General features: G+C 27.0%; 1 protein-coding gene across 1 annotated transcript in view; it reads right to left on the bottom strand.

The window, feature by feature from the left end:
• Window positions 1-20,553, bottom strand: part of LOC145242050 (protocadherin alpha-8-like) — a 286,561-nt gene that overhangs the window by 265,844 nt on the left and 164 nt on the right. Inside the window, exon 1 of the mRNA XM_080104945.1 lies at window positions 20,549-20,553. This exon is cut by the window's right edge and continues 164 nt beyond it. The gene's annotated coding sequence lies outside the window, so the exon portion shown is untranslated. The remainder of the gene's footprint in view (window positions 1-20,548) is intronic.

The raw sequence follows: 20,553 nt of genomic DNA, 5'->3' as shown, positions 1-20,553 counted from the left end.
ATATCAGTAAATAATAACAGTATATAAGTACATATAAAAAGTATTTAAGTATATATTAAAAGAATGTAAGTAATTAATAAAAGTATATAAGTAAATAATAAAAGTACATATTAAAAGTATATAAGTAAATATTAAAAGTATATAAGTAAATATTAAAAGTATATAAGTAAATATTAAAAGTATATAAGTAAATAATAAAATATATAAGTAAATAATAAAAGTATATAAGTAAATAATAAAAGTATATAAGTAAATAATTAAAGTATATAAGTAAATAATAAAAGTATATAAGTAAATAATAAAAGTATATAAGTAAATAATAAAATATATAAGTAAATAATAAAAGTATATAAGTAAATAATAAAAGTATATATTAAAAGTATATAAGTAAATAATAAAAGTATATAAGTAAATAAGAAAAGTATATAAGTAAATAATAAAAGTACATAAGTACATATTAACAGTATATAAGTAAATAATAAAAGTATATAAGTAAATATTAAAAGTATATAAGTAAAAAAAAAATATATAAGTAAATAATAAAAGTATATAAGTAAATAATAAAAGTATATAAGTAAATAATAAAACTATATAAGTAAATATTAAAAGTATATAAGTAAATAATAAAACTATATAAGTAAATATTAAAAGTATATAAGTAAATAATAAAAGTATATAAGTAAATAATAAAAGTATATAAGTAAATAATAAAAGTATATAAGTAAATATTAAAAGTATATAAGTAAATAATAAAAGTATATAAATAAATAATAAAAGTATATAAGTAAATAATAAAAGTATATAAGTAAATATTAAAAGTATATAAGTAAATATTAAAAGTATATAAGTAAATAATAAAAGTATATAAGTAAATATTAAAAGTATATAAGTAAATAATAAAAGTATATAAGTAAATAATAAAAGTATATAAGTAAATAATAAAAGAATATAAGTAAATAATAAAAGTATATAAGTAAATATTAAAAGTATATAAGTAAATAATAAAAGTATATTAGTAAATAATAAAAGTATATAAGTAAATATTAAAAGTATATAAGAAAATAATAAAAGTATATAAGTAAATAATAAAAGTATATAAGTAAATAATAAAACTATATAAGTAAATATTAAAAGTATATAAGTAAATAATAAAAGTATATAAGCAAATAATAAAAGTATATAAGTAAATAATAAAGGTATATAAGTAAATAATAAAAGTATATAAATAAATAATAAAAGTATATAAGTGAATAATAAAAGTATATAAGTAAATATTAAAAGTATATAAGTAAATAATAAAAGTATATAAATAAATAATAAAAGTATATAAGTAAATAATAAAAGTATATAAGTAAATATTAAAAGTATATAAGTAAATATTAAAAGTATATAAGTAAATAATAAAAGTATATAAGTAAATAATAAAAGTATATAAGTAAATAATAAAAGTATATAAGTAAATATTAAAAGTATATAAGTAAATAATAAAAGGATATAAGTAAATAATAAAAGTATGTAAGTAAATATTTAAAGTATATAAGTAAATATTAAAAGTATATAAGTAAATATTAAAAGTATATAAGTAAATAATAAAAGTATATAAGTAAATAATAAAAGTATATAAGTAAATAATAAAAGTATATAAGTAAATAATAAAAGTATATAAGTAAATATTAAAAGTATATAAGTAAATAATAAAAGTATATAAATAAATAAAAAATTATATAAGTCAATATTAAAAGTATATAAGTAAATAATAAAAGTATATAAGTAAATAATAAAAGTATATAAGTAAATAATAAAAGTATATAAGTAAATAATAAAAGTATATAAGTAAATAATAAAAGTATATAAGTAAATATTAAAAGTATATAAGTAAATATTAAAAGTATATAAGTCAATATTAGAAGTATATAAGTAAATAATAAAAGTATATAAGTAAATAATAAATGTATATAAATAAATAAAAAAGTATATAAGTCAATATTAAAAGTATATAAGTAAATATAAAAAGTATATAAGTAAATATTAAAAGTATATCAGTAAATAAAAAAAGTATATAAGTCAATATTAAAAGTATATAAGTAAATAATAAAAGTATATAAGTAAATATTAAAAGTATATAAGTCAATATTAAAAGTATATAAGTAAATAATAAAAGTATATAAGTCAATATTAAAAGTATATAAGTAAATAATAAAAGTATATAAGTAAATAATAAAAGTATATAAGTAAATAATAAAAGTATATAAGTAAATAATAAAAGTATATAAGTAAATATCAAAAGTAAATAAGTAAATAATAAAAGTATATAAGTAAATATTAAAAGTATATCAGTAAATAAAAAAAGTATATAAGTCAATATTAAAAGTATATAAGTAAATAATAAAAGTATATAAGTAAATATTAAAAGTATATAAGTCAATATTAAAAGTATATAAGTAAATATTAAAAGTATATAAGTCAATATTAAAAGTATATAAGTAAATAATAAAAGTATATAAGTAAATAATAAAAGTATATAAGTAAATATCAAAAGTATATAAGTAAATAATAAAAGTATATAAGTAAATAATAAAAGTATATAAGTAAATAATAAAAGTATATAAGTAAACAATAAAAGTATATAAGTAAATAATAAAAGTATATAAGTACATATTAAAAGTATATAATTAAATAATAAATGTATATAAGTAAATAACAAAAGTGTATAAGTAAATAATAAAAGTATATAAGTAAGTAATAAATATATATAAGTAAATAATAAAGTATATAAGTAAATAATAAAAGTACATAAGTACATATTAAAAGTATATAAGTGAAAATGGCTCAATTTTCGAGTGTATATAATTATTATTCTGAGAAGAAGTAATCCTCATCTGATCTGCAAATAAATGACAGGATTGCAAATCGATTTAGAACCTGGGGTTTATCATTTTGACTTCTCATGTATAGTTCATTTCATAGAGACAGATTTGTTTTAGACCTAAGTTTTCCAACTAAGGTAGTTAGAGATGTCGCTTTCATTTTATCATTGTTGTCATTATTACATGAATGTACTTGATTTAAAGTACATCATTTTATTAAATTGGAATTGGGACACATGTAAGTGTGGATTTTAAGAGGTGCCTGCATTATGCTGTGCTTAGGGTTAGGAAAAGGAGTAAATTATTAAGCTAGAGCAATTCAAATTACTGTGGGTTTTTTGTTGGTGTGGGGAGATAGAGTGGGAATTCCAGGAACATTTTCAAATGTTTTAAGATTTACTATTTTGGGTGTTGTTAGGTGAATTATTATAAGTAGTATTATTGTGGCCATTAGTTGGTAAAATACCTAGATCATTTATAAAAATTTAATAGAGGGGGTTGAAATAGGTGGCTGATTACTTAGATCAATTCAAGAGTTATTTGGTTGGAACTCGATATGGTGCATGAATAGATTACGTCTTTATGGATGTAATCATTATTAAGTGGACATTCTTATTTATCTTGAGAGTTGCAATTCGTTCTAGCCTCTCTGCCCTTGATGCATCAGGAAGAAGCTTTGCATGCCACCCGCAGTGATTTAATCCACAATATATTGTAGTCTACATTGCACTGTAAAGAAGTTAGTGTTTATTTAAAAATATTTTCATATAATGGCTTAAATTAAAAATGCAAACAAAATTAAGTATCATTGTTCATTTATACTCTAAACAGAAACATTCATTTGCAAACGCGCTCCTGTCATATCAAAGACTTACTAATGATTTTATACAATCGGCCCTTCAGCTTATGCAGTGATAAAACTTCTATAATGCACTTGTGATACTAAATTGTATCCGTGTATAAACAGCAGACTTCATTTTTAATCAGAGCTTTTCGATTTTCGATGCTTGTTGAGGACATTATGATACAAAATCTCTTTAAGAACACTACCAGACGCATAAAGTACATTTGTGTAAAATTTACAAAAACACATCGACCCAGTCATTTTGATGGTCCATAGGAACCTACTTACACACACACACACACACACACACACACACACACACACACACACACACACACACACACACACACACACACACACACACACACATGCGCAAGCGTGTGCACACACACACATGCACAGACACACACGCACACAGAGATATATATTTATATAGATATGTACACGCTTCACTACACTAGCATGTTTTGATCTGTAGTTATTAATAACTAAGATAGCATCAGGCGAAAAGTCAGTCTTTTCATTTTTAGCTATTGATATTAAAAAAGGGAAAAATAAAGAAGGAAATGAAAAACATTTGGATTAAAATTGGAAGTCATGTGATCCAATTTGAAATAATGTTTTAAAGAAATACCTATGTTTTCAGCAAAAAGGTTATTTTTTTAGCATTTATTTCGTCTGTGGTCTTGGGTGGGTTTGATCTTAATTAATAACTACGGATTGAAATCTTGTCATATCAGTGTAGCGAAACTAGTCCATGTCTGTAGAAATATTATTGTAAATATCTCTATTAATTATTGAGCACTATTATATAAACCCAGTGGATATTCTCCAGATTTTATCCTATGAATATAATCTTAACCTGGACTGATATATATATATATATATATATATATATATATATATATATATATATATATATATATATATACTTTACAACAAATGCCTTAATGAATCTTGCTTTCCTGCCTGGTGGAAAACTGCTTCTGTAGTACCAGTTTTCAAGAATTCTGGCAAAAGAACTGACCCAGTAAATTATCGCCCCATTAGCCTCCTCCCACTTTTCGCCAAACTATTTGAGACCATAATTAACCAATTTGTAGTCCATCACTTTACAGATGCTAAACTTCTGACTGACCAACAATATGGATTTAGGCAAGCCGGTTCCACAGCAGACATCCTAACTGTAATCTCAGAACGTAAATACCAGTCACTGGACAAAGTTGATGAGGGTAGAGCGGTAGCTCTAGATATATCTAAGGCTTTTGACAGGGTATGACATGAGGGTCTTCTCAAGAAAATCAGATCATATGGTATCACTGGAAGAATACATGACATTATTAAATCCTTCTTAGATAAGAGAAAAATCCAGGTTGTCCTCGATGGTCGTACATCTAAACAATATAATATAAATGTGGGAGTACCTCAGGGGTCTATCCTAGGACCTCTGTTATTCCTAATATTCATAAATGACCTCCCTGACAAAATTGCCTGTGAGATGGGTATATATGCTGATGACACCACACTCTATAACAGACACGACAAGAAAACAAATGAACATATATCTAAAGAAATGGCAGAAACACAAGAGGATGACCTCCGATCTGTAGTGGAATGGGGACATAAATGGATGGTCATATTCAATGCTGCCAAGACTAAGCTTGTTTCCTTCAATAATTACAAGAAACCTTCTCTACCACCAATAGCAATGGCCAATGACTCTTTATCTGAGAGTACATCTTTTAAACTCCTCGGCCTAATGCTCTCAGGAAACATGTTGGAACAATTACATTGAGAGCATTGCCAGGACCGCTGCGAAGAAGGTAGGTTCTCTCTATTGTGCTAGAAAGCTACTAACGCCCGAAAGTATCCTATACCTCTATAAGGCCATCATTCGCCCATGTATGGAGTATTGTTGTCATATTTGGGCTGGTGCATCTGCCACTAGTCTCTCGCTCCTAGACAAGGTTCAAAAGAGAGTCGTCAATCTAATAGGTCCTGAACTGTCATCTAAACTTCAGCCTCTGTCACATCGATGAAACGTTGCATCCCTCTGCCTGTTCTACAAGTACTTTAATGGTGAATGCTCTGACGAACTGCAAGCACTTGTACCCCCTCGACGTAAATACCCCCGACAAACCCGAAAAGCAGCTAAATCCCACCCCTTCACAGTAGAGATCCCTAGATGCAAGAAAGCCTTTTACTCCAGTAGTTTCTTCCCAAGGACAACTAGACTTTGGAATTCCCTTCCGGGTCACTGCTTCCCCAACTGTACTGACATGCAGAAGTTCAAGTGCAACGTGGACCGACATCTTGCTGCCCAACTCCCTACACAGTACCCCTGATGCCTATGTCCCTGATAGTAGCCCCATACAACAAAGTGGCAATGTGCCTTGTTTGGGGTGAAAATGTAACAAAAAATATATATATATATATATATATATATATATATATATATATATATATATATACATACTTTCACTACACCGATGAAGACTGAAGGATCGGTCGAAAATTATGTACTTATAAAAAAAGTTTTTTAATTTTTTTTCATAATATTATTATTTTGTATTCCTGCACGTCACCAATTAAAAACGAATAAAGAAAAGTTATAAGCTTTTATACTTTTCGCATTCTTTTTTATTCATATATATATATATATATATATATATATATATATATATATATATATATATGGGAAAGTTAAAATAATTAGATAGATTCTGTAAGAGGAGATTTATTGTGATAATGCAAAGCTCAACAATTAACCATGGCAAACTCGGTAACAACTTTACATACTTATCTCCACTTTGTTATATCAGCAATTTTCTTCCTCTATCACATTATCTCCCTCCCTTCACAGTTTCAATATATTACCATTTTCCACTCCTGTCCCATTATTTTGCTCCTAATGTAGTTATCGCTATATGTCGCATATCTATGAAACCTAGCATCTTCTCTCCTTTTATGATGAGAAGCATAAGACTTCGAAATACTATGCTTTACAGAGATTATTTATCCTATAAGGAGTGCTTAATGAAGAACAGAGCTGGTATATAGTCAAACCAAACAAAGGGTTTGGTATTATTTTAACTTGACGGTTGTTTATTGGTCTAAGTTTTTGCTTTGATCTAAAGTGATATCATACCCTCATCGCTGTTACTTCTCTATCTTAGGTTTTTATGGTTGTTTTTTCTGGTGGCAATAAGTAACGGCATGAGGGTATAATATCACTTCAGGTCAAAGCAAAAACTTAGGCCAATAAACAACCACGAAGATAATACCAATACCTCTCTGCTGCAACAGCTTGACCACACGGGATCGTACTTCCCCGTCTTCCTTTAGCCACCACACCCCTGCTCCCTTTCTTCATAACACCTCTCTCTCCAAAACCTCTACTGCTCACATTCACAAAATATACACCCCCACTTTCTTTCAGAGCGTAAACCACACCCGAATATATTTTATAAAAACGAATGTAATCTTAAGTCTCGTTTCAATATAGCCCCTTTTTTGGTCTGATGAAGTGGTCTCTTTGAATTGGGATGCCACTGAAACATGTATACAGGTATGTAACCAATAACGTTTGTATAATAAACAGACTAACACACACACATATATATATATATATATATATATATATATATATATATATATATATATATATATATACACCAAAGGAAAAATCGACAATACAAACTATATATTAATGTATATAAATTAATTATCTATTCAATAAGGAAATTACATCATTAGGAATAAGGGATATCGATGCTCTTCATACCAAGGTAGTTCCAAGCCTAATGCTTCTCATCAGAAGAGGAGAGAGAGAGGGTGCTAGATAACAGATAAGAAATGCGATGTCTAGCCATAGTCACATTAGGAACAAAATATTTGGATATTTGGATATCTAGAATAGAGAGTAAATAGTATAGAGGTGAGGAGAGGAAAACGATAAAAGTGGTACAAGCCAAAACTGGGATTTTCACATATTGGATTTAAGAGGCATAGAAAGCAGAGGCATGGATACGTTATATATATATATATATATATATATATATATATATATATATATATATATATATATATATATATATATATATATATATATATATACTCTGTGTGTGTATATCTATCTATTCCGGTGTTTGAATCTAACTGTTCTAATGAACCATTATAGTTAGATAGTGGGTGGGTTGGCAAGTAGGTCTCTATATAATCATTATAATTCAAATTACCGAATGCAGGGCCAAACTTTTTCTTTTCTTTCCTTTGTATTTTTTGTTTGTTTTGTTTGTCCTTTTTTTTTTTCAATGGCGACCACGGCTAAGGCTCCACTGCGATGATAGACGCTGGCTGGATGATGGGGAGGCTTTATCGTTTTTTTTTCAATTTTTCTTTTTCCCTTTTTTCTTAATTAAACTTCGCCTTCATTATTTCTTTTCTTTTTTCTTTTTTACTTCTTTTTCAGTTCGACTTTCTCTATTGCTACTTAAACCTTTTTTTTACATTCTTCTTTTCTTTTCTTTTTACTATTTTTCTGACTATAGTCATAGTTTTTGTTTTTAATTTTTGCTTTTCTTCTTTTTCGCTTTACTACTACTACTACTACTACTGCTACTACTACTACTACTACTACTACTTTTTCTTCTATTATTTTTATATTGCTCTTTAATTCTTAGTTTTTGTTTTTTATTTTTTGTTTTTCTTCTTTTTTTTCTTTTACTTTTTCTTCGTCTTTACTTTCTATTTCTTCTTATTATTCGCCATCATCATCATCATCATCATCATCATCATCATCATCATCATCATCATCATCATTGGCAATGTTCACATTTATTTATTATTCGTTTTTGAAAAACAAAATTTCGTTTATTCATTTATATACACGCATGTGCATGTGTGTTTTATCATGTGGCAAACTAGAGTCTTATTGCGCATACATTATTATTTTTTGATTTTTTTATTGTTACTGACGGTTTAACAAAAAGAAAGAAATAATCTATTCTTCTGGTGATCAACTGATAAATGTGTCACCGTGTGCATAACCCCCCCCCCCACACACACACACAAGCACAAAAACTTACACACAGACACAAAATCAAGCGAACACGTGTGCATACACACACAAAACATACTGATGTAAACACTCACACACTAAAATACATACATACACACAGAAAAGCACACACACACACACGTGCACGAATGTAGAAATATAAACACATAGACATCCATACTCATACAAAGAAACACACACACACACACACACACATATACTAAAATTGAGCAAGAGCGGCTCGGAGCATCCTATTCTGCTTTGACAGGGTTCAATATTTGCTTCAAAACCTTGAAGGTAATTTCCTTTTTTCCACCCTTCCACCTCTTGCACACAGAAGAAACGTTGCAAGCAAATCTGCTCTATCGTTATTTTCATGGCAAGTGCTCGTCTGAAGTTCAATCCAATCTAATTTACCCCCCACCCCCGCAAAACTTTCATACCGAGCACTTGTCTAGACTTGGAATGAGTACGTTGTCAAATTGATGGCTGACTATGGTTAATTTGTGCTCATTTTTGCATTAAAAACTAATTCTTATGAATCTTTAACTGTTAGTCGAACACATACCATAATATTTAGTTTGCAACATACCATAATATTTAGTTTGAAACATACGATAATACTTAGTTTGCAACATACCATAATATTTAGTTTGCAATATACCATATTTAGTTTGCAACATACCATAATATTTAGTTTGTAACATACCATAATATTTAGTTTGCAACGTACCATAATATTAAATTTATAAGATGCCATAATATTTAGTTTGCAACATACAACAATATTTAGTTTGCAACATACCATAATACTTAGTTTGCAACATACAATAATATCTAGTTTGCAACATACCATAATATTTAGTTTGCAATATACCATAATATTTAGATTGTAAGATACCATAATATTAACTTTGCAACATACCATAATATTTAGTTTGCAACATGCCATAATACTTAGTTTGCAACATACCATAATATTTAGTTTGCAATATAACATATTTAGTTTGCAACATACCATAATATTTAGTTTGTAACATACCATAATATTTAGTTTGCAACGTACCATAATATTAAATTTATAACATGCCATAATATTTAGTTTGCAAGATACAACAATATTTAGTTTGCAACATACCATAATACTTAGTTTGCAACATACAATATTATCAAGATTGCAACATACCATAACATTTAGTTTGCAATATACCATAATATTTAGTTTGTAACATACCATAATATAAACTTTGCAACATACCATAATATTTAGTTTGCAACATACCATAATACTTAGTTTGCAACATACCATAATACTTAGTTTGCAATATACCATATTTAGTTTACAACATACCATAATATATAGTTTGCAACATACCATAATATATAGTTTGTAACATAACCTTTTTTTGCAACATACCATAATATTTACTTTGTACCACGCCATAATATGTAGTTTGCAACATACAATAATGTTTAGTTTGCAACATACCATAATATTTAGTTTGCAACATACCATAATCTTTAGTTTGCAACATACCATAATATTTAGTTTGCAATATACCATAATATTTAGTTTGCAACATACCATAAAATTTAGTTGTAAACATTCCATAACATTTATTTTGCAAAATATCATAATACTTAGTTTGCAACATACCATAATATTAGGTTTGCAATATATCATAATATTTAGTTTGCAAAATACTATAATACTTAGTTTGCAACATGCCATAATACTTAGTTTGAAACATACCATAATATTTAGTTTGCAACATACCATAATACTTAGTTTGTAACATATCATAATATCTAGTTTGCAACATACCATAATATCTAGTTTGCAACATACCATAATATCTAGTTTGTAACATACCATAATACTTAGTTTGCAACATACCATAATACTTACTTTGCAACATGCCATAATACTTAGTTTGCAACATACCACATTACTTACTTTGCAACATACTTTTTGCAACATACCATAATATTTAGTTTACAACACACCATAATATTTAGTTTACAACATACCATAATATTTAGTTTGCAACATACCATAATATTTAGTTTGTAACATACCATAATATTTAGTTTGCAACATCCCATAATATTTAGTTTGTTACATACCATAATACTTAGTTTGCAACATACCATTATATTTAGTTTGCAACATACCATAATATTTAGTTTGTAACATAACATAATATTTAGTTTGCAACATACCATAATACTTAGTTTGCAACATACCATAATACTTAGTTTGCAACATACCATAATATTTAGTTTGCAATATACCATATTTAGTATACAACATACCATAATATATAGTTTGTAACATACCATAATATATAGTTTGTAACATACCATAACCTTTTTTGCAACATACCATAATATTTAATTTGTACCACGCCATAATATTTTGTTTGCAACATACAATAATGTTTAGTTTGCAACATACCATAATACTTAGTTTGCTACATAACCTAATATTTAGTTTGCAATATACCATAATATTTAGTTTGCAATATATCATAATATTAAGGGTGAAACATGTCATAATATTTAGTTGTAAACATACCAAAATATTTAGTTTGCAACATACCATAATACTTAGTTTGCAACATACCATAATATTTAGTTTGCCATATATCATAATATTTAGTTTGCAAAATACTATAATACTTAGTTTGCAACATACCATAATACTTAGTTTGCAACCTACCATAATATTTAGTTTGCAACATACCATAATACTTAGTTTGCAACATATAATAATATCTAGTTTGCAACATACCATAATATCTAGTTTGCAACATACCATAATGTTTATTTTGTAACATACCATAATACTTAGTTTGCAACATACCATAATACTTACTTTGCAACATGCCATAATACTTAGTTTGTAACATACCATAATACTTAGTTTGCAACATACTTTTTTGTAACATACCATAATATTTAGTTTACAACACACCATAATATTTAGTTTGCAACATACCATAATATTTAGTTTGCAACATACCATAATATTTAGTTTGTAACATACCACAATACTTAGTTTGCAACATGCCATAATATTTAGTTTGTAACATACCATAATACTTAGTTTGCAACATACCATAATATTTAGTTTGCAACATACCATAATATTTAGTTTGTAACATAACATAATATTTAGTTTGCAATATACCATAATATTTAGTTTGCAACATACTATAATACTTAGTTTGCAACATACCATAATACTTAGTTTGCAACATACCATAATATTTAGTTTGCAACATACCATAATACTTAGTATGCAACATACCATAATATTTAGTTTGCAACATACCATAATATTTAGTTTGTAACATACCATAATACTTAGTTTGCAACATACCATAATACTTAGTTTGCAACATACCATAATATTTAGTTTGTAACATACCATAATACTTAGTTTGCAACATACCATAATACTTAGTTTGCAACATACCATAATATTTAGTTTGCAACATACCATAATATTTAGTTTGTAACATACCATAATACTTAGTTTGAAACATACCATAATACTTAGTTTGCAACATACCATAATATTTAGTTTGCAACATACCATAATATTTAGTTTGTAACATACCATAATACTTAGTTTGCAACATATCATAATACTTAGTTTGCAACATACCATAATATTTAGTTTGCAACATACCATAATATTTAGTTTGCAACATACCATAATACTTAGTTTGCAACATACCATAATACTTAGTTTGCAACATACCATAATATTTAGTTTGCAACATACCATAATACTTAGTTTGCAACATACCATAATACTTAGTTTGCAACATACCATAATATTTAGTTTGCAACATACCATAATATTTAGTTTGTAACATACCATAATACTTAGTTTGCAACATACCATAATACTTAGTTTGCAACATACCATAATATTTAGTTTGCAACATACCATAATATTTAGTTTGTAACATACCATAATACTTAGTATGCAACATACCATAATACTTAGTTTGCAACATACCATAATATTTAGTTTGTAACATACCATAATACTTAGTTTGCAACATACCATAATACTTAATTTGCAACACCTTATCATAACAAGGGTCCGTATAAAATATGAGCCAGGTGAACCCAGCAGTTTCTAAGAAAACCTTAGATTTCTTTTAAACAAATGTGTTGCTTGCAGCTTCATTAGAAATCTATGTATTCAAAATAATGCCTCAAACACAAAGTGATGTTCTTCAATTTAACGTTTGTGACGGCTTTTTTTCTTCTCTGCTTTATATAATCGCGAAAAATAATGCATCTTTTGTAATCAAGATTCATGGGGGAAGACGTTTATGCAGAGTGATTATACTTTTAGTGACAATTCAAGCGATTCGGTGATTTGTCGATTAGAAGTCTGGACCGTGGCGATTCTTATATTAGGCCTGGCAAATATACGACTTGTGTCCATATTTTGGGGTGAAAATATGAAGGACAAAATTACTAAATTATATTTACTGAGAAAAATGTTCGTAAGGAATTTCTTGATAGTTTTTTAGTTTTCTCCCACTACAAGAACAAACACCAGGGTTGGAAAATTGGATTGAGAAGTCAGCACACCAGAGGAGGGGGCACTCTGACCTGTACAAGTGACTGGGTAGCCCCCTGCCCCTTTAGCATTCCACGGTGAGGGCGTCTCAGGCGATTAGCAATAAACTAACCTCTTCTCAAAGAGAGAAGGCAAAGCCTGGGAGGGTGAACCTCCTAGAACAGCACAGAACTAAAATCCCACAGCAAAATCAACAGGGACGTGATCATTACAGGAATGGTCTAATCTCTGCTGCTTTTGGAGGCCCAGGATAAAAATTCCTGGTCGTCCAGTAATTAGTGAATTAGCAACTATACGTATTCAAACTCTGGTGTAAAAACCTGCGCCGACTGGGATAATCAGTTGTACCAAAATGTGTAGATTGTTCTACATAAAGACTTCGCCACTATAAAAAAATCATTTGTATGAACAACTTGGTTTCTATTGAAATCGATAGGTGTATCCGTCATATATATATATATATATATATATATATATATATATATATATATATATATATATATATATATATATATATATATATGTGTGGATTTTTTTAACAATCAATTTTAATTCCTTTTAAATGGTATTATATTGTTTATTGTACCAATATTAACCTCGGTTTAGCTCGATGAGAATTCAGAGCAATATAATTTATACAATCAGAATATATATATATATATATATATATATATATATATATATATATATATATATATATATATATAATAAAAAGAAGTTGATTATTCCAGTCGCATTTTTGACACTATAGAAAAATTCGGAAATTTTTATGAAAATCTTTTTACACTCACCATTTTCAGAAACTACTGCAGCGTATTTTTACGCAAAAAATGCACATTTTGTTATCGTTAATTAAATATTATAATTTAGCCTAGATACATAATCCCCCATAGGTAGTAGCAAATATTTCATGCTCATTAGATTTACTCCTTCCACAGAATCCAAAATCAGCAGGCGTTTTTCATAGCCATACATACTCACATATCAGCTTTCTAAGAGACAGTCATTTGCTACATACTAACATTAGCCTAGAAACTTATATTAACGACTGCTCCCCTGCCCTATTTTGTTTTACAAAATAATGGAATGCACTGCTATCAACAATAGGAGTTCGTTTTTTCAAACACGAAAAATACAAAACATCCGCAGTGGCAATTTCACATACAAACAAACAAGTTCATCTCCATATATATTTTGATTGCAAAAATTCCCGTTCGGACAAAAGTGCTGTAGGTTTGCAACAACAGGTGCCACATATAAATTTATTATGTTTAGATTATTAGTCACTATCTTACGTAACTTTAGAACGCCATTTTAGACACATTTAGTTGATATAATAAAATCTTACATTTCATCCTAGGAGCAACACCATCACAAGCGCAACCATCTTTAGAGGAAGTGGTTTCTTATTTTTCACTCTAAATATCAAGTTCTCCTACCGCCTCAAGTAATCACTGGGAGAAATTCTGCACTTTCGACAGATATGGGGTTTCACCGTTCATAACTTTATCAGTAACACATGCACATACTATTAGCTTTCCCTTTTCCGACTCAGAAATAATAACCTCTCTCCGTCCAATCTGATTGGTTGACACCTGACTTTCTTATATTCCGAAATGAATATATTACCTACATAAACAAATACATCAAAAATGTTCCAAAATGGCGTCTCTCCCTATAGAAGACATTAATGCTAACAGGAAAAACAAGTACATACATATTACCCGCTCATACACAGGCACTTAAATAGAGGTACCTTTAATTACTAGAACAAACATGCACAAGTAAAAATAATAGGAAATTTTGCATAAAACCAGACCTTAATTTTCAAACAGGCCATCAGGTCTGTCAGTTTAAGTATGGAAGCACAAAATGAATACATTACTTCCGCTATTCTTCAAAACTGGTTGCTTATATACTTGGGTAAAATAATTAGATATTTTTGTTAATATATTTTTACAAACATATTTAGTTTTTCCCCCAAGTATAGCTACGTTTTTAATGTACTTTATTTAAATATAGTTTATTTGCACATACTTTTGTAGATATACTTTATTTAAATATACTTTATTTAAATGTACTTTATTTAAATATACTTTATTTACATATACTTTATTTAAATATACTTTATTTACATATACTTTATTTACATATACTTATTTAAATATACTTTATTTAAATATACTTATTTACATATACTTTATTTAAATATACTTTATTTAAATATACTTTATTTAAATATACTTATTTAAATATACTTTATTTAAATATACTTTATTTACATATACTTTATTTACATATACTTTATTTAAATATACTTCATTTAAATATACTTTATTTACATATACTTTATTTAAATGTACTTTATTTAAATATACTTTATTTAAATATACTTTATTTACATATACTTTATTTAAATATACTTTATTTAAATATACTTTATTTACATATACTTTATTTACATATACTTTATTTAAATATACTTTATTTAAATGTACTTTATTTAAATATACTTTATTTAAATATACTTTATTTAAATGTACTTTATTTAAATATACTTTATTTAAATATACTTTATTTAAATATACTTTATTTAAATATACTTTATTTAAATATACTTTATTTAAATATACTTTATTTACATATACTTTATTTAAATATACTTTATTTAAATATACTTTATTTACATATACTTTTTAGATGTACTTTATTTAAACTATGCAGTCTATTAAAATCGTCGCCGATTAAAAATAAATGTTTCGCCAATATCTTTTATTGGATTCGTACATATTATGTTGTTTGAATTTTATGTTTTTTAACATATGAGAAATATTCACATTTTAAAACTGTTAAATTACTTTTATAGTTAACTATATCTTATGTTTATTTTTTACACCCTCCCCCTTATAATAAAAATATATGCAAATACATAAACTGTGTGTATCAATTAATTTTGTAGCTTTTAATAGCATATCTCTTCAAATAACTATGTTTCTTTAAGTTAATATGCTATTTATTTTGTCAAACTATTTAGATATTTTAAAAATATATTTATTTACAGAAACATGAAAAGAAAATAATAAATGTGTCACAACTTGTTACAATTTTAACAGTTTTTTTTTTACACAGTGATCACCACTTATCAAGGCCCGGAAGCCACTCAGGGATAAGGATTATTGCAAGTACATTACGTTAGTGTGGAGATTTGATGAAGTGTTTACTTAAGGGGGCGGTTCATTAGGAATTTGTTAACGTTGGACTTGAGCACATTCAAGTTGTAGTCAAGTGGGAAGCAGGCAGACGGAACAGAGTTCCACAGGCGTGCAATTCTAAGAAAGAATATAGTTTTAGAATGTAGAATACTCCACATATGTTAAAAAAAACATAACAAGTAAGAATCCAGTAGATGATATTGCCTGAATATTTATTTTGAAATCGGCGACGATCGTTATAGATGTCACATGTTTAAATAAAGTATATTTAAATAAAGTATATTTTAATAAAGTATATTTTAATAAAGTATATTTAAATAAGATATATTTCAATAAAGTACATTTAAAAATAAACGTAACTATATTGGAAAAAAAAAAACTAAATATGTTTGTAAAATATATAGTAACAAAAATATATTAATATTTCGTCCAAATATATAAGAAAGCAGTTTTGAAGAATAGCGGACGTATTGTATCCATTTTGTGCTTCCATAACTCAATTGACAGACCTGCTTGTTTGAAAGTTAGGGTTTGGTTTTATGCAAGATTACCGATTTTTTACATCGATTATCTCGGTTATAGTTTTAACGTAAATTTCATTCCATAGGAAAACAATTATTCATGATATATTTGTATTTTCAGCAAAATTGCGCACACATTAACATTTGGTATATATATACGAGCAAACAGTTAATAAAACATGTTAAAAAACACTTTGAAAAAGAGTTAAAAACATATTTAATCTGAAAAAGAAACACTTGATAATTGATGGTTAGGACTATCCACTTATCAAGTGTTTCCTTTTCAGATTAAATATGTTTTGAACTCTTTTTCAAAGTGTTTTTTAACATGTTTTATTAACTGTTTGCTCGTATTATAAGCTCTATCTCCTATTTGGTTTTATCGAGCTTTTACATCTGGTTGAGATTACTTTATAAATATTAATTCTTTAATATTTATATTATACTTTAGTTTTACCATCTTGGATCAATTTGGTAAATTTAATTGTAATTTTTATTTTTATTTTATTTTATATATATATATATATATATATATATATGTGTGTATGTAGTAAGTTATAAAATATATATGGCGATTAAGCTACACTGAATATTCCACGTTTCATCCACTCTAGGACTCTTCAAGCTTATATATATATATATATATATATATATATATATATATATATATATATCTTCATTCGTAATGTAACTTTCAGAGATAGTTTCACTTTCCAATTTTATATATTAATTTAAGTGATAGTACAGAATAGTTAACATAGCCCTCTCTATCATCCTTGTTAAGAATGGCGTTTTAAGTAATAATATTATTAGGTCATCACGAACAGTTAACATAAGATTAATTATTCTTAGTCATTCATTTTATCAAACAAGAGTTGCTGAGAGTAATTCCGTTAAGCATCTTGATCATCATCATCATCAAGATTATTATTATTATTATTATTATTATTATTATTATTATTGTTGTTGTTGTTGTTGTTGTTGTTGTTGTAGGTGATGATTTTTTATTATTGTTACTTTTGTTATTGTTGCTAATACTTTTAGTTATAGTACTATTTTGATTTTCTACATATTTTTTTTTAATTATTTTGATTTATTATTGCTTTTATTATTAGTAGTATTTGTAGTAATGGTAGTATTCTTATTAGTATTCTTATTATTATCTTTTTAGTAGCATTATTTTTGTTCTATTATTACTATTCTTAATATTGTTATTCTTCTCAATATTATTGTTAGAATTATTCTAATGATCACTAGTTGTTATTACTGTTATTAATGTTATGATTCTTGTTGTTTCATCCCTTACCATTCTATTAAGTATTTTATGCTTTCATTAGTTTCTTAGTTTTATCGCTAGGGTTAGTTCTATTAGCATCATTATGAGTATTGCTATCAGTATTAGCATAATTATTTATTTTATACTTATCTCAATATCACTATTATCATGAATAGTAATGGTAATAGTATTAAAATTTCGTCACTTAATGTAATTCCCCAGGCAACGCCAGGATACAGGTAGCCTAGTATGAATATAGTGTGATTCCAATTGAAACAAAAGCGTATATTTAAAGAAGTGTAGCTACAAATATTTTTTTTTAATTTGTCTATTAATATTTTATATTTTACATTAAAAAATGATTGGTGTTGAAATTTCTATAACACGTGTTTCGAGCATATTAAGCTCTCTTCAGATCTTTGAAAATGTCGGTTTATTAAAAGTTTGGTGTCTGTGTGTACAAACTTTCTTTTGTTTTGATTATCTTGAGGCATGCCACTTGAGTTTATTGAAGTGTGTTAATTATTTAGTCAGTTTGTTCATATAGAATTTGTCAAAGTTCGTAAATATAATTTATGAGGGTTGTTTACTTTTTCATAATTCTTGTCTTTATGTGTGTATATTAGTTTAGATCAGTGTATCTGTTTTTGTTTATGTATGAATGCGTATATGCATATGTATGCATACATATGTTTTTCTACACACACGCATTCATTTTCATGTGTATCTACCGAGTGGTCAAAAAGTCACTAAAGGTTTTGAACTTAAATAGATTTCTATTTTTTCATGATATCTTTCTAAAATTTAAATGCAAAATTCAAACTATTTGTATTTATAAAAATAATGTCTTGTAAATGTTGCCCATTTTAAGCTTCGCATATTTGTGCTCTTTCTAAAACATTATTCATGACAGATTGCAGAATTTTTGGATTACGATTTAACACCTTTATTTCGTTCCTGACGTTTTCCTTCAATTCTTGAAGGGTTTGATGTTTGTTATCATAGACTCTTTCTTTAAGATATCCCCACAAGAAAAAATTGGGGCTAGTCAAATCTGGGGAACGTGGTGGTCATTTGACATTGCCATAGCGAGATCATGAGTAACAATAATTGACCCCTGATTTTGGTAAAACAATTTCACAACTTGCGTATATTGCCTAATGCTATACTTATCCATGATTAATTTTCAAAATATCTAAAATAGCAACAACAAAAAATGATTAATCGTAAAATGACACAGATTTTCAACCCTTCAGTGATATTTTGGACAACCTGTATATGTGATTTGTATGCTGTATGTTTAAGTATATTGTGTTGTTATTTGTTTGATACAGGTGTGAATTTAGTGTGTGTGTGTGTGTGTGTGTGTGTGTGTGTGTGTGTGTGTGTGTGTGTGTGTGTGTGTGTGTAAGCAGGTAAGAAAATTCTTGAGTCTGAAAGATCGGCTTAATATTGAAACTACCTCTGCTGTGAATACATCGCAGAAAACAGAAGTTTATTTAAAATTTAAATGAGAAATTTGAAAACTTAGAAGTGTCAGAAATTATGATAAAATCATTTTATTTAATTTTATTGTTGTTTTAAATCCAATATTTCGCTAAAAATAGCCTCATCAGGGCAGGAAGTTCGGTACGTGATTTTTTTTTTCTTTTCTTCATTTTGGTGTTAAAGTGAAGGGAATGCCTGGGAGTAGAAGAGAAGAGAAATATACGTGGTGTTCCATTGGTTCCACGTGTGTTTTGCCCTAGTTTTGAGCGGGAAGTATAAAGTAAAAGATGGTCACACACTTATAGAAGACATTTTTATTTTATTGTTGTTGTAAGTCCATTATTTTATTGTTGTTGTAAGTCCATTATTTGGCTAACAATAGCATCATCTGATGAAGCTATTTTTAGTTTAGAAGTTTATTTGTTTCATAATATATTCACATTATACATTAATCATAGCGTTCTATTATCATTACTCTCCATGCAACGCATATCCTCAACACATTTGTCAGGTTTCACTTCCATATATTATCATACTGTGTACAGATATTTTGGAAAGTGAAATTGGTTTGTAATAATAAATTGTAAGTTTTTCAAAATAGCCAGTAGATTCGGCCTCTTTGCCTTAATAATGTATCTCAGAAAATAAATAAAGTGGATAATTAAGTCTTACCTCTT

This window comes from Euprymna scolopes, chromosome 21 (assembly GCF_053919585.1).
Source record: "Euprymna scolopes isolate OS-2025 chromosome 21, ASM5391958v1, whole genome shotgun sequence".
NCBI lineage: Eukaryota > Metazoa > Mollusca > Cephalopoda > Sepiida > Sepiolidae > Euprymna > Euprymna scolopes.
The sequence above is the reverse complement of the archived record's forward strand: the minus strand, read 5'-3'. Positions and strand labels throughout refer to the sequence as shown.